General features: G+C 38.3%; 6 non-coding genes across 6 annotated transcripts; all 6 read right to left on the reverse strand.

Annotated features, from left to right (window-relative positions):
* Positions 1-2,103: 2,103 nt before the first annotated feature.
* Positions 2,104-2,176, reverse strand: trnar-ucg. The gene has a single exon. It is a non-coding gene; the product is annotated as a tRNA-Arg (tRNA).
* A 1,932-nt stretch (positions 2,177-4,108) lies between these two features.
* Positions 4,109-4,181, reverse strand: trnar-ucg. Its single transcript has one exon. It is a non-coding gene; the product is annotated as a tRNA-Arg (tRNA).
* A 1,933-nt stretch (positions 4,182-6,114) lies between these two features.
* Positions 6,115-6,187, reverse strand: trnar-ucg. Its single transcript has one exon. It is a non-coding gene; the product is annotated as a tRNA-Arg (tRNA).
* A 1,932-nt stretch (positions 6,188-8,119) lies between these two features.
* Positions 8,120-8,192, reverse strand: trnar-ucg. Its single transcript has one exon. It is a non-coding gene; the product is annotated as a tRNA-Arg (tRNA).
* A 1,933-nt stretch (positions 8,193-10,125) lies between these two features.
* Positions 10,126-10,198, reverse strand: trnar-ucg. Its single transcript has one exon. It is a non-coding gene; the product is annotated as a tRNA-Arg (tRNA).
* A 1,933-nt stretch (positions 10,199-12,131) lies between these two features.
* trnar-ucg lies at positions 12,132-12,204 on the reverse strand. The gene has a single exon. It is a non-coding gene; the product is annotated as a tRNA-Arg (tRNA).
* Between the last annotated feature and the right edge of the window lie 1,301 nt (positions 12,205-13,505).

The raw sequence follows: 13,505 nt of genomic DNA on the forward strand, positions 1-13,505 counted from the left end.
AAAAAGCCTTGGAAAAGCTCAGAAGTCCTCAAGATACCACAAATAGAAGTCTATAAAATATCTTGCTTCAATGACTGTGCACCAGCCGAGAAACAAACGCGGTTCACAAGACTTGGAATTTTGCATGATACCACTATGACACTGGCATGTTACAACAATGGCTTTTTAAAAGCCCTAAAAATGAAAATTTAATCAGAGCGCTATTCCATGAGTATACATTCAAAACATTTTTTCAAGCAAGCTTTGAGGCACTGTTTAAATTTGAGATGGACCTATCCTGCTTGTGTGCAACAACCATTTGAGACAGTACAAACACATTTTTTCGTTAATCTTTTCGCTCATTTAATGGAGAAAATCTTTGCAGATATCAAAATGCAATGTCCAAGATAATTTGGTCTTTAGCATTGTGTAAAATTGAATTTGGCTATTCAAGACTTTGCTTTGTTTTTGCTTAGTCTCCAATCATTTGGCAACAGGAAGTGTTCTCATGCTCACCAAACATGATTTGACTAGGTTTAATATTTGTCCATATATTATCTCAGCTTCATTCTAGATGGCTTTAAAGGTTTTATAGCTTTGCAGTATCAACATGATTAGACTTGGATCCTTTATGAATATGACTAGCAAACACGCGACGCAAGAGACTTGTTTTCTCTGCACCAGTCAAGTATTCAACCTGGTTTACTAGACTGGAAAACTTGCTGCTTTCCACTTCCCAAAAATCTAACCCCAATCAGTGCTCGTTTCTGATAATGTAAAATTTTAACTGCCTTTTCAAGCAAGTTCACAAAGGCAAAAAGTTAATTTTGCATTATAGCCAACACTATGAGTAAAATAAACCAGGCACTTTTGCTCGCTGCTTGTGTGTCATATCATGGGTTCCATAATTGAGAATCAGCCTACTTTCAAAAGCAAAAATCACACACATTTGAAAGAGTGTTGTTTGCTTCTCAGATGGAACCTGCATGCCACATAAAAAGCCTTGGAAAAGCTCAGAAGTCCTCAAGATACCACAAATAGAAGTCTATAAAATATCTTGCTTCAATGACTGTGCACCAGCCGAGAAACAAACGCGGTTCACAAGACTTGGAATTTTGCATGATACCACTACGACACTGGCATGTTACAACAATGGCTTTTTAAAAGCCCTAAAAATGAAAATTTAATCAGAGCGCTATTCCATGAGTATACATTCAAAACATTTTTTCAAGCAAGCTTTGAGGCACTGTTTAAATTTGAGATGGACCTATCCTGCTTGTGTGCAACAACCATTTGAGACAGTACAAACACATTTTTTCGTTAATCTTTTCGCTCATTTAATGGAGAAAATCTTTGCAGATATCAAAATGCAATGTCCAAGATAATTTGGTCTTTAGCATTGTGTAAAATTGAAATTGGCTATTCAAGACTTTGCTTTGTTTTTTGTTTAGTCTCCAATCATTTGGCAACAGGAAGCGTTCTCATGCTCAACCAACACGACTTGTCACGGTTTAGGATTTCTCAAATATTCTTTCCGCTTCATTCTAGATGGCTTTAAAGGTTTTATAGCTTTGCAGTATCAACATGATTAGACTTGGATCCTTTATGAATATGACTAGCAAAACCATGCAGAGGAACACACTTGTTTTCTCTGCACCACCCCTGAATCCAATCCTGGATGGGAACCATGAATGGGAACCTTGCTGGTTTCCACTTTACAAAACTGTAAACAATTCCACTTTACAAAACTGTGATAATTTAATTTTTAAAAATCTTTTCAGCAAGTTCACATTTATAACCAGAACTACAAATAAAATAAAGAAGATACTCATTTTAAGAGCCTCAATGTATGCATCACTCATCTGCCAACATGGAACAGTTATGGGACTCTAGCAAATGTACACCATGGTGCAAAGCAAGCTTTTGAGTGATGCAGAAAGGTGGATCAAGATTGGGGACATGAGTGGTAACAGAAGTGGGGTGGGCCACTTCTTGCTGTTGGCACATTTATTCAGTCAATTTTAAGAGGTTTTCATTTTGTTTCCCATCTTCACTTTTTGGCCAAAGCAAGGGTGGATGACTGCAACCTCTTAAAGGGCTAAGCAAGAGTAGTACTGATATAAGTGACCCAGATGGGACTTGAACCCACAATCCTCAGCTCCGAAGGCTGATGCCTTATCCATTAGGCCACTGAGCCAAACGACAAACTGATTGTGCACACTCTTGGAAGGTCTTCTCCATAAGACAAGTCCATTTTGTTTGTTTTTTTCACATAAAGAATAGCCAGCAGTCTGGCAAGTAAAAGCAAAATGACGCACTTTTGCTGGCTACTCGTTTGTCATATGAGGGGTTCCTTAAGTGAGAATCAGTGTATTTTCAAAAGAAAAAAATCTCCCAGAGCATAGTTTTGACGGTAAAATTGAAATGATGTTCAGCCACTGGTTCCTTGGCTCGTCAAGACTTTGCTTTGTCTTTTGTTTAATCTACAATCATTTGGCAACAGGAAGCGTTCTCATGCTCACCAAACATGATTTGACTAGGTTTAATATTTGTCCATATATTATCTCAGCTTCATTCTAGATGGCTTTAAAGGTTTTATAGCTTTGCAGTATCAACATGATTAGACTTGGATCCTTTATGAATATGACTAGCAAACACGCGACGCAAGAGACTTGTTTTCTCTGCACCAGTCAAGTATTCAACCTGGTTTACTAGACTGGAAAACTTGCTGCTTTCCACTTCCCAAAACTCTAACCCCAATCAGTGCTCGTTTCTGATAATGTAAAATTTTAACGCCTTTTCAAGCAAGTTCACAAAGGCAAAAAGTTAATTTTGCATTATAGCCAACACTATGAGTAAAATAAACCAGGCACTTTTGCTCGCTGCTTGTGTGTCATATCATGGGTTCCATAACTGAGAATCAGCCTACTTTCAAAAGCAAAAATCACACACATTTGAAAGAGTGTTGTTTGCTTCTCAGATGGAACCTGCATGCCACATAAAAAGCCTTGGAAAAGCTCAGAAGTCCTCAAGATACCACAAATAGAAGTCTATAAAATATCTTGCTTCAATGACTGTGCACCAGCCGAGAAACAAACGCGGTTCACAAGACTTGGAATTTTGCATGATACCACTACGACACTGGCATGTTACAACAATGGCTTTTTAAAAGCCCTAAAAATGAAAATTTAATCAGAGCGCTATTCCATGAGTATACATTCAAAACATTTTTTCAAGCAAGCTTTGAGGCACTGTTTAAATTTGAGATGGACCTATCCTGCTTGTGTGCAACAACCATTTGAGACAGTACAAACACATTTTTTCGTTAATCTTTTCGCTCATTTAATGGAGAAAATCTTTGCAGATATCAAAATGCAATGTCCAAGATAATTTGGTCTTTAGCATTGTGTAAAATTGAAATTGGCTATTCAAGACTTTGCTTTGTTTTTTGTTTAGTCTCCAATCATTTGGCAACAGGAAGCGTTCTCATGCTCAACCAACACGACTTGTCACGGTTTCGGATTTCTCAAAATATTCTTTCCGCTTCATTCTAGATGGCTTTAAAGGTTTTATAGCTTTGCAGTATCAACATGATTAGACTTGGATCCTTTATGAATATGACTAGCAAAACCATGCAGAGGAACACACTTGTTTTCTCTGCACCACCCCTGAATCCAATCTGGATGGGAACCATGAATGGGAACCTTGCTGGTTTCCACTTTACAAAACTGTAAACAATTCCACTTTACAAAACTGTGATAATTTAATTTTTAAAAATCTTTTCAGCAAGTTCACATTTATAACCAGAACTACAAATAAAATAAAGAAGATACTCATTTTAAGAGCCTCAATGTATGCATCACTCATCTGCCAACATGGAACAGTTATGGGACTCTAGCAAATGTACACCATGGTGCAAAGCAAGCTTTTGAGTGATGCAGAAAGGTGGATCAAGATTGGGGACATGAGTGGTAACAGAAGTGGGGTGGGCCACTTCTTGCTGTTGGCACATTTATTCAGTCAATTTTAAGAGGTTTTCATTTTGTTTCCCATCTTCACTTTTTGGCCAAAGCAAGGGTGGATGACTGCAACCTCTTAAAGGGCTAAGCAAGAGTAGTACTGATATAAGTGACCCAGATGGGACTTGAACCCACAATCCTCAGCTCCGAAGGCTGATGCCTTATCCATTAGGCCACTGAGCCAAACGACACACTGATTGTGCACACTCTTGGAAGGTCCTCTCCATAAGACAAGTCCATTTTGTTTGTTTTTTTTCACATAAAGAACAGCCAGCAGTCTGGCAAGTAAAAGCAAAATGACGCACTTTTGCTGGCTACTCGTTTGTCATATGAGGGGTTCCTTAAGTGAGAATCAGTGTATTTTCAAAAGAAAAAAATCTCCCAGAGCATAGTTTTGACGGTAAAATTGAAATGATGTTCAGCCACTGGTTCCTTGGCTCGTCAAGACTTTGCTTTGTCTTTTGTTTAATCTACAATCATTTGGCAACAGGAAGCGTTCTCATGCTCACCAAACATGATTTGACTAGGTTTAATATTTGTCCATATATTATCTCAGCTTCATTCTAGATGGCTTTAAAGGTTTTATAGCTTTGCAGTATCAACATGATTAGACTTGGATCCTTTATGAATATGACTAGCAAACACGCGACGCAAGAGACTTGTTTTCTCTGCACCAGTCAAGTATTCAACCTGGTTTACTAGACTGGAAAACTTGCTGCTTTCCACTTCCCAAAAATCTAACCCCAATCAGTGCTCGTTTCTGATAATGTAAAATTTTAACGCCTTTTCAAGCAAGTTCACAAAGGCAAAAAGTTAATTTTGCATTATAGCCAACACTATGAGTAAAATAAACCAGGCACTTTTGCTCGCTGCTTGTGTGTCATATCATGGGTTCCATAATTGAGAATCAGCCTACTTTCAAAAGCAAAAATCACACACATTTGAAAGAGTGTTGTTTGCTTCTCAGATGGAACCTGCATGCCACATAAAAAGCCTTGGAAAAGCTCAGAAGTCCTCAAGATACCACAAATAGAAGTCTATAAAATATCTTGCTTCAATGACTGTGCACCAGCCGAGAAACAAACGCGGTTCACAAGACTTGGAATTTTGCATGATACCACTACGACACTGGCATGTTACAACAATGGCTTTTTAAAAGCCCTAAAAATGAAAATTTAATCAGAGCGCTATTCCATGAGTATACATTCAAAACATTTTTTCAAGCAAGCTTTGAGGCACTGTTTAAATTTGAGATGGACCTATCCTGCTTGTGTGCAACAACCATTTGAGACAGTACAAACACATTTTTTCGTTAATCTTTTCGCTCATTTAATGGAGAAAATCTTTGCAGATATCAAAATGCAATGTCCAAGATAATTTGGTCTTTAGCATTGTGTAAAATTGAAATTGGCTATTCAAGACTTTGCTTTGTTTTTTGTTTAGTCTCCAATCATTTGGCAACAGGAAGCGTTCTCATGCTCAACCAACACGACTTGTCACGGTTTCGGATTTCTCAAAATATTCTTTCCGCTTCATTCTAGATGGCTTTAAAGGTTTTATAGCTTTGCAGTATCAACATGATTAGACTTGGATCCTTTATGAATATGACTAGCAAAACCATGCAGAGGAACACACTTGTTTTCTCTGCACCACCCCTGAATCCAATCTGGATGGGAACCATGAATGGGAACCTTGCTGGTTTCCACTTTACAAAACTGTAAACAATTCCACTTTACAAAACTGTGATAATTTAATTTTTAAAAATCTTTTCAGCAAGTTCACATTTATAACCAGAACTACAAATAAAATAAAGAAGATACTCATTTTAAGAGCCTCAATGTATGCATCACTCATCTGCCAACATGGAACAGTTATGGGACTCTAGCAAATGTACACCATGGTGCAAAGCAAGCTTTTGAGTGATGCAGAAAGGTGGATCAAGATTGGGGACATGAGTGGTAACAGAAGTGGGGTGGGCCACTTCTTGCTGTTGGCACATTTATTCAGTCAATTTTAAGAGGTTTTCATTTTGTTTCCCATCTTCACTTTTTGGCCAAAGCAAGGGTGGATGACTGCAACCTCTTAAAGGGCTAAGCAAGAGTAGTACTGATATAAGTGACCCAGATGGGACTTGAACCCACAATCCTCAGCTCCGAAGGCTGATGCCTTATCCATTAGGCCACTGAGCCAAACGACACACTGATTGTGCACACTCTTGGAAGGTCTTCTCCATAAGACAAGTCCATTTTGTTTGTTTTTTTCACATAAAGAACAGCCAGCAGTCTGGCAAGTAAAAGCAAAATGACGCACTTTTGCTGGCTACTCGTTTGTCATATGAGGGGTTCCTTAAGTGAGAATCAGTGTATTTTCAAAAGAAAAAAATCTCCCAGAGCATAGTTTTGACGGTAAAATTGAAATGATGTTCAGCCACTGGTTCCTTGGCTCGTCAAGACTTTGCTTTGTCTTTTGTTTAATCTACAATCATTTGGCAACAGGAAGCGTTCTCATGCTCACCAAACATGATTTGACTAGGTTTAATATTTGTCCATATATTATCTCAGCTTCATTCTAGATGGCTTTAAAGGTTTTATAGCTTTGCAGTATCAACATGATTAGACTTGGATCCTTTATGAATATGACTAGCAAACACGCGACGCAAGAGACTTGTTTTCTCTGCACCAGTCAAGTATTCAACCTGGTTTACTAGACTGGAAAACTTGCTGCTTTCCACTTCCCAAAAATCTAACCCCAATCAGTGCTCGTTTCTGATAATGTAAAATTTTAACGCCTTTTCAAGCAAGTTCACAAAGGCAAAAAGTTAATTTTGCATTATAGCCAACACTATGAGTAAAATAAACCAGGCACTTTTGCTCGCTGCTTGTGTGTCATATCATGGGTTCCATAATTGAGAATCAGCCTACTTTCAAAAGCAAAAATCACACACATTTGAAAGAGTGTTGTTTGCTTCTCAGATGGAACCTGCATGCCACATAAAAAGCCTTGGAAAAGCTCAGAAGTCCTCAAGATACCACAAATAGAAGTCTATAAAATATCTTGCTTCAATGACTGTGCACCAGCCGAGAAACAAACGCGGTTCACAAGACTTGGAATTTTGCATGATACCACTACGACACTGGCATGTTACAACAATGGCTTTTTAAAAGCCCTAAAAATGAAAATTTAATCAGAGCGCTATTCCATGAGTATACATTCAAAACATTTTTTCAAGCAAGCTTTGAGGCACTGTTTAAATTTGAGATGGACCTATCCTGCTTGTGTGCAACAACCATTTGAGACAGTACAAACACATTTTTTCGTTAATCTTTTCGCTCATTTAATGGAGAAAATCTTTGCAGATATCAAAATGCAATGTCCAAGATAATTTGGTCTTTAGCATTGTGTAAAATTGAAATTGGCTATTCAAGACTTTGCTTTGTTTTTTGTTTAGTCTCCAATCATTTGGCAACAGGAAGCGTTCTCATGCTCAACCAACACGACTTGTCACGGTTTCGGATTTCTCAAAATATTCTTTCCGCTTCATTCTAGATGGCTTTAAAGGTTTTATAGCTTTGCAGTATCAACATGATTAGACTTGGATCCTTTATGAATATGACTAGCAAAACCATGCAGAGGAACACACTTGTTTTCTCTGCACCACCCCTGAATCCAATCTGGATGGGAACCATGAATGGGAACCTTGCTGGTTTCCACTTTACAAAACTGTAAACAATTCCACTTTACAAAACTGTGATAATTTAATTTTTAAAAATCTTTTCAGCAAGTTCACATTTATAACCAGAACTACAAATAAAATAAAGAAGATACTCATTTTAAGAGCCTCAATGTATGCATCACTCATCTGCCAACATGGAACAGTTATGGGACTCTAGCAAATGTACACCATGGTGCAAAGCAAGCTTTTGAGTGATGCAGAAAGGTGGATCAAGATTGGGGACATGAGTGGTAACAGAAGTGGGGTGGGCCACTTCTTGCTGTTGGCACATTTATTCAGTCAATTTTAAGAGGTTTTCATTTTGTTTCCCATCTTCACTTTTTGGCCAAAGCAAGGGTGGATGACTGCAACCTCTTAAAGGGCTAAGCAAGAGTAGTACTGATATAAGTGACCCAGATGGGACTTGAACCCACAATCCTCAGCTCCGAAGGCTGATGCCTTATCCATTAGGCCACTGAGCCAAACGACACACTGATTGTGCACACTCTTGGAAGGTCTTCTCCATAAGACAAGTCCATTTTGTTTGTTTTTTTTCACATAAAGAACAGCCAGCAGTCTGGCAAGTAAAAGCAAAATGACGCACTTTTGCTGGCTACTCGTTTGTCATATGAGGGGTTCCTTAAGTGAGAATCAGTGTATTTTCAAAAGAAAAAAATCTCCCAGAGCATAGTTTTGACGGTAAAATTGAAATGATGTTCAGCCACTGGTTCCTTGGCTCGTCAAGACTTTGCTTTGTCTTTTGTTTAATCTACAATCATTTGGCAACAGGAAGCGTTCTCATGCTCACCAAACATGATTTGACTAGGTTTAATATTTGTCCATATATTATCTCAGCTTCATTCTAGATGGCTTTAAAGGTTTTATAGCTTTGCAGTATCAACATGATTAGACTTGGATCCTTTATGAATATGACTAGCAAACACGCGACGCAAGAGACTTGTTTTCTCTGCACCAGTCAAGTATTCAACCTGGTTTACTAGACTGGAAAACTTGCTGCTTTCCACTTCCCAAAAATCTAACCCCAATCAGTGCTCGTTTCTGATAATGTAAAATTTTAACGCCTTTTCAAGCAAGTTCACAAAGGCAAAAAGTTAATTTTGCATTATAGCCAACACTATGAGTAAAATAAACCAGGCACTTTTGCTCGCTGCTTGTGTTTCATATCATGGGTTCCATAATTGAGAATCAGCCTACTTTCAAAAGCAAAAATCACACACATTTGAAAGAGTGTTGTTTGCTTCTCAGATGGAACCTGCATGCCACATAAAAAGCCTTGGAAAAGCTCAGAAGTCCTCAAGATACCACAAATAGAAGTCTATAAAATATCTTGCTTCAATGACTGTGCACCAGCCGAGAAACAAACGCGGTTCACAAGACTTGGAATTTTGCATGATACCACTACGACACTGGCATGTTACAACAATGGCTTTTTAAAAGCCCTAAAAATGAAAATTTAATCAGAGCGCTATTCCATGAGTATACATTCAAAACATTTTTTCAAGCAAGCTTTGAGGCACTGTTTAAATTTGAGATGGACCTATCCTGCTTGTGTGCAACAACCATTTGAGACAGTACAAACACATTTTTTCGTTAATCTTTTCGCTCATTTAATGGAGAAAATCTTTGCAGATATCAAAATGCAATGTCCAAGATAATTTGGTCTTTAGCATTGTGTAAAATTGAAATGGGCTATTCAAGACTTTGCTTTGTTTTTTGTTTAGTCTCCAATCATTTGGCAACAGGAAGCGTTCTCATGCTCAACCAACACGACTTGTCACGGTTTCGGATTTCTCAAAATATTCTTTCCGCTTCATTCTAGATGGCTTTAAAGGTTTTATAGCTTTGCAGTATCAACATGATTAGACTTGGATCCTTTATGAATATGACTAGCAAAACCATGCAGAGGAACACACTTGTTTTCTCTGCACCACCCCTGAATCCAATCTGGATGGGAACCATGAATGGGAACCTTGCTGGTTTCCACTTTACAAAACTGTAAACAATTCCACTTTACAAAACTGTGATAATTTAATTTTTAAAAATCTTTTCAGCAAGTTCACATTTATAACCAGAACTACAAATAAAATAAAGAAGATACTCATTTTAAGAGCCTCAATGTATGCATCACTCATCTGCCAACATGGAACAGTTATGGGACTCTAGCAAATGTACACCATGGTGCAAAGCAAGCTTTTGAGTGATGCAGAAAGGTGGATCAAGATTGGGGACATGAGTGGTAACAGAAGTGGGGTGGGCCACTTCTTGCTGTTGGCACATTTATTCAGTCAATTTTAAGAGGTTTTCATTTTGTTTCCCATCTTCACTTTTTGGCCAAAGCAAGGGTGGATGACTGCAACCTCTTAAAGGGCTAAGCAAGAGTAGTACTGATATAAGCAACCCAGATGGGACTTGAACCCACAATCCTCAGCTCCGAAGGCTGATGCCTTATCCATTAGGCCACTGAGCCAAACGACACACTGATTGTGCACACTCTTGGAAGGTCTTCTCCATAAGACAAGTCCATTTTGTTTGTTTTTTTTCACATAAAGAACAGCCAGCAGTCTGGCAAGTAAAAGCAAAATGACGCACTTTTGCTGGCTACTCGTTTGTCATATGAGGGGTTCCTTAAGTGAGAATCAGTGTATTTTCAAAAGAAAAAAATCTCCCAGAGCATAGTTTTGACGGTAAAATTGAAATGATGTTCAGCCACTGGTTCCTTGGCTCGTCAAGACTTTGCTTTGTCTTTTGTTTAATCTACAATCATTTGGCAACAGGAAGCGTTCTCATGCTCACCAAACATGATTTGACTAGGTTTAATATTTGTCCATATATTATCTCAGCTTCATTCTAGATGGCTTTAAAGGTTTTATAGCTTTGCAGTATCAACATGATTAGACTTGGATCCTTTATGAATATGACTAGCAAACACGCGACGCAAGAGACTTGTTTTCTCTGCACCAGTCAAGTATTCAACCTGGTTTACTAGACTGGAAAACTTGCTGCTTTCCACTTCCCAAAAATCTAACCCCAATCAGTGCTCGTTTCTGATAATGTAAAATTTTAACGCCTTTTCAAGCAAGTTCACAAAGGCAAAAAGTTAATTTTGCATTATAGCCAACACTATGAGTAAAATAAACCAGGCACTTTTGCTCGCTGCTTGTGTGTCATATCATGGGTTCCATAATTGAGAATCAGCCTACTTTCAAAAGCAAAAATCACACACATTTGAAAGAGTGTTGTTTGCTTCTCAGATGGAACCTGCATGCCACATAAAAAGCCTTGGAAAAGCTCAGAAGTCCTCAAGATACCACAAATAGAAGTCTATAAAATATCTTGCTTCAATGACTGTGCACCAGCCGAGAAACAAACGCGGTTCACAAGACTTGGAATTTTGCATGATACCACTACGACACTGGCATGTTACAACAATGGCTTTTTAAAAGCCCTAAAAATGAAAATTTAATCAGAGCGCTATTCCATGAGTATACATTCAAAACATTTTTTCAAGCAAGCTTTGAGGCACTGTTTAAATTTGAGATGGACCTATCCTGCTTGTGTGCAACAACCATTTGAGACAGTACAAACACATTTTTTCGTTAATCTTTTCGCTCATTTAATGGAGAAAATCTTTGCAGATATCAAAATGCAATGTCCAAGATAATTTGGTCTTTAGCATTGTGTAAAATTGAAATTGGCTATTCAAGACTTTGCTTTGTTTTTTGTTTAGTCTCCAATCATTTGGCAACAGGAAGCGTTCTCATGCTCAACCAACACGACTTGTCACGGTTTCGGATTTCTCAAAATATTCTTTCCGCTTCATTCTAGATGGCTTTAAAGGTTTTATAGCTTTGCAGTATCAACATGATTAGACTTGGATCCTTTATGAATATGACTAGCAAAACCATGCAGAGGAACACACTTGTTTTCTCTGCACCACCCCTGAATCCAATCTGGATGGGAACCATGAATGGGAACCTTGCTGGTTTCCACTTTACAAAACTGTAAACAATTCCACTTTACAAAACTGTGATAATTTAATTTTTAAAAATCTTTTCAGCAAGTTCACATTTATAACCAGAACTACAAATAAAATAAAGAAGATACTCATTTTAAGAGCCTCAATGTATGCATCACTCATCTGCCAACATGGAACAGTTATGGGACTCTAGCAAATGTACACCATGGTGCAAAGCAAGCTTTTGAGTGATGCAGAAAGGTGGATCAAGATTGGGGACATGAGTGGTAACAGAAGTGGGGTGGGCCACTTCTTGCTGTTGGCACATTTATTCAGTCAATTTTAAGAGGTTTTCATTTTGTTTCCCATCTTCACTTTTTGGCCAAAGCAAGGGTGGATGACTGCAACCTCTTAAAGGGCTAAGCAAGAGTAGTACTGATATAAGTGACCCAGATGGGACTTGAACCCACAATCCTCAGCTCCGAAGGCTGATGCCTTATCCATTAGGCCACTGAGCCAAACGACATACTGATTGTGCATACTCTTGGAAGGTCTTCTCCATAAGACAAGTCCATTTTGTTTGTTTTTTTTTCACATAAAGAACAGCCAGCAGTCTGGCAAGTAAAAGCAAAATGACGCACTTTTGCTGGCTACTCGTTTGTCATATGAGGGGTTCCTTAAGTGAGAATCAGTGTATTTTCAAAAGAAAAAAATCTCCCAGAGCATAGTTTTGACGGTAAAATTGAAATGATGTTCAGCCACTGGTTCCTTGGCTCGTCAAGACTTTGCTTTGTCTTTTGTTTAATCTACAATCATTTGGCAACAGGAAGCGTTCTCATGCTCACCAAACATGATTTGACTAGGTTTAATATTTGTCCATATATTATCTCAGCTTCATTCTAGATGGCTTTAAAGGTTTTATACCTTTGCAGTATCAACATGATTAGACTTGGATCCTTTATGAATATGACTAGCAAACACGCGACGCAAGAGACTTGTTTTCTCTGCACCAGTCAAGTATTCAACCTGGTTTACTAGACTGGAAAACTTCCTGCTTTCCACTTCACAAAAATCTAACCCCAATCATTGCTCGTTTCTGATAATGTAAAATTTTAATGCCTTTTCAAGCAAGTTCACAAAGGCAAAAAGTTAATTTTGCATTATAGCCACACTATGAGTAAAATAAACCAGGCACTTTTGCTTTTTGGCCAAAGCAAGGGTGGATGACTGCAACCTCTTAAAGGGCTAAGCAAGAGTAGTACTGATATAAGTGACCCAGATGGGACTTGAACCCACAATCCTAAACTCTGAAGGCTGATGTCTTATCCTTTGTTTAGCACACAGGGATAGCCAAAACTCTTTGAATATTTTTCACTTTTACAAGAATTCGAAAAGAAATACAACTCATAAGACAGCACACTGACATTGCTAAAAGAGGACAATGAAGACTTCGTCAACATCTCCAGAATGTATTTTAAAAACATTTTGTTGCAGGCGCATGACTGTGTGACCTCTTGGGCCTGGAGGTCTGGTGTTTCCATTATATAAAAGGTCAAATGGCCTGAAGTGTGCCCAGGCCCAGAGCTTCTGTCCTAGCTAGCTAAGCTAACTAGTTTAACAATCATAAGCAGTACTTAAAGCTAGGCCTGCTCTTTTGCCCTTCAACTTCACTTGCCGAATCTTCACATTCACACATGTCCAAACTATAGTGATATAGCTGAGAATTTCTTAATAAAGTCAAGCAACCTGAAACGAGTACAAGTCTCGACAGCATGCCTGCAGTAAAATCGGGCGAAACACTGGTCGAAACGTATACCAA

Source organism: Electrophorus electricus, chromosome 20, assembly GCF_013358815.1.
Source record: "Electrophorus electricus isolate fEleEle1 chromosome 20, fEleEle1.pri, whole genome shotgun sequence".
NCBI lineage: Eukaryota > Metazoa > Chordata > Actinopteri > Gymnotiformes > Gymnotidae > Electrophorus > Electrophorus electricus.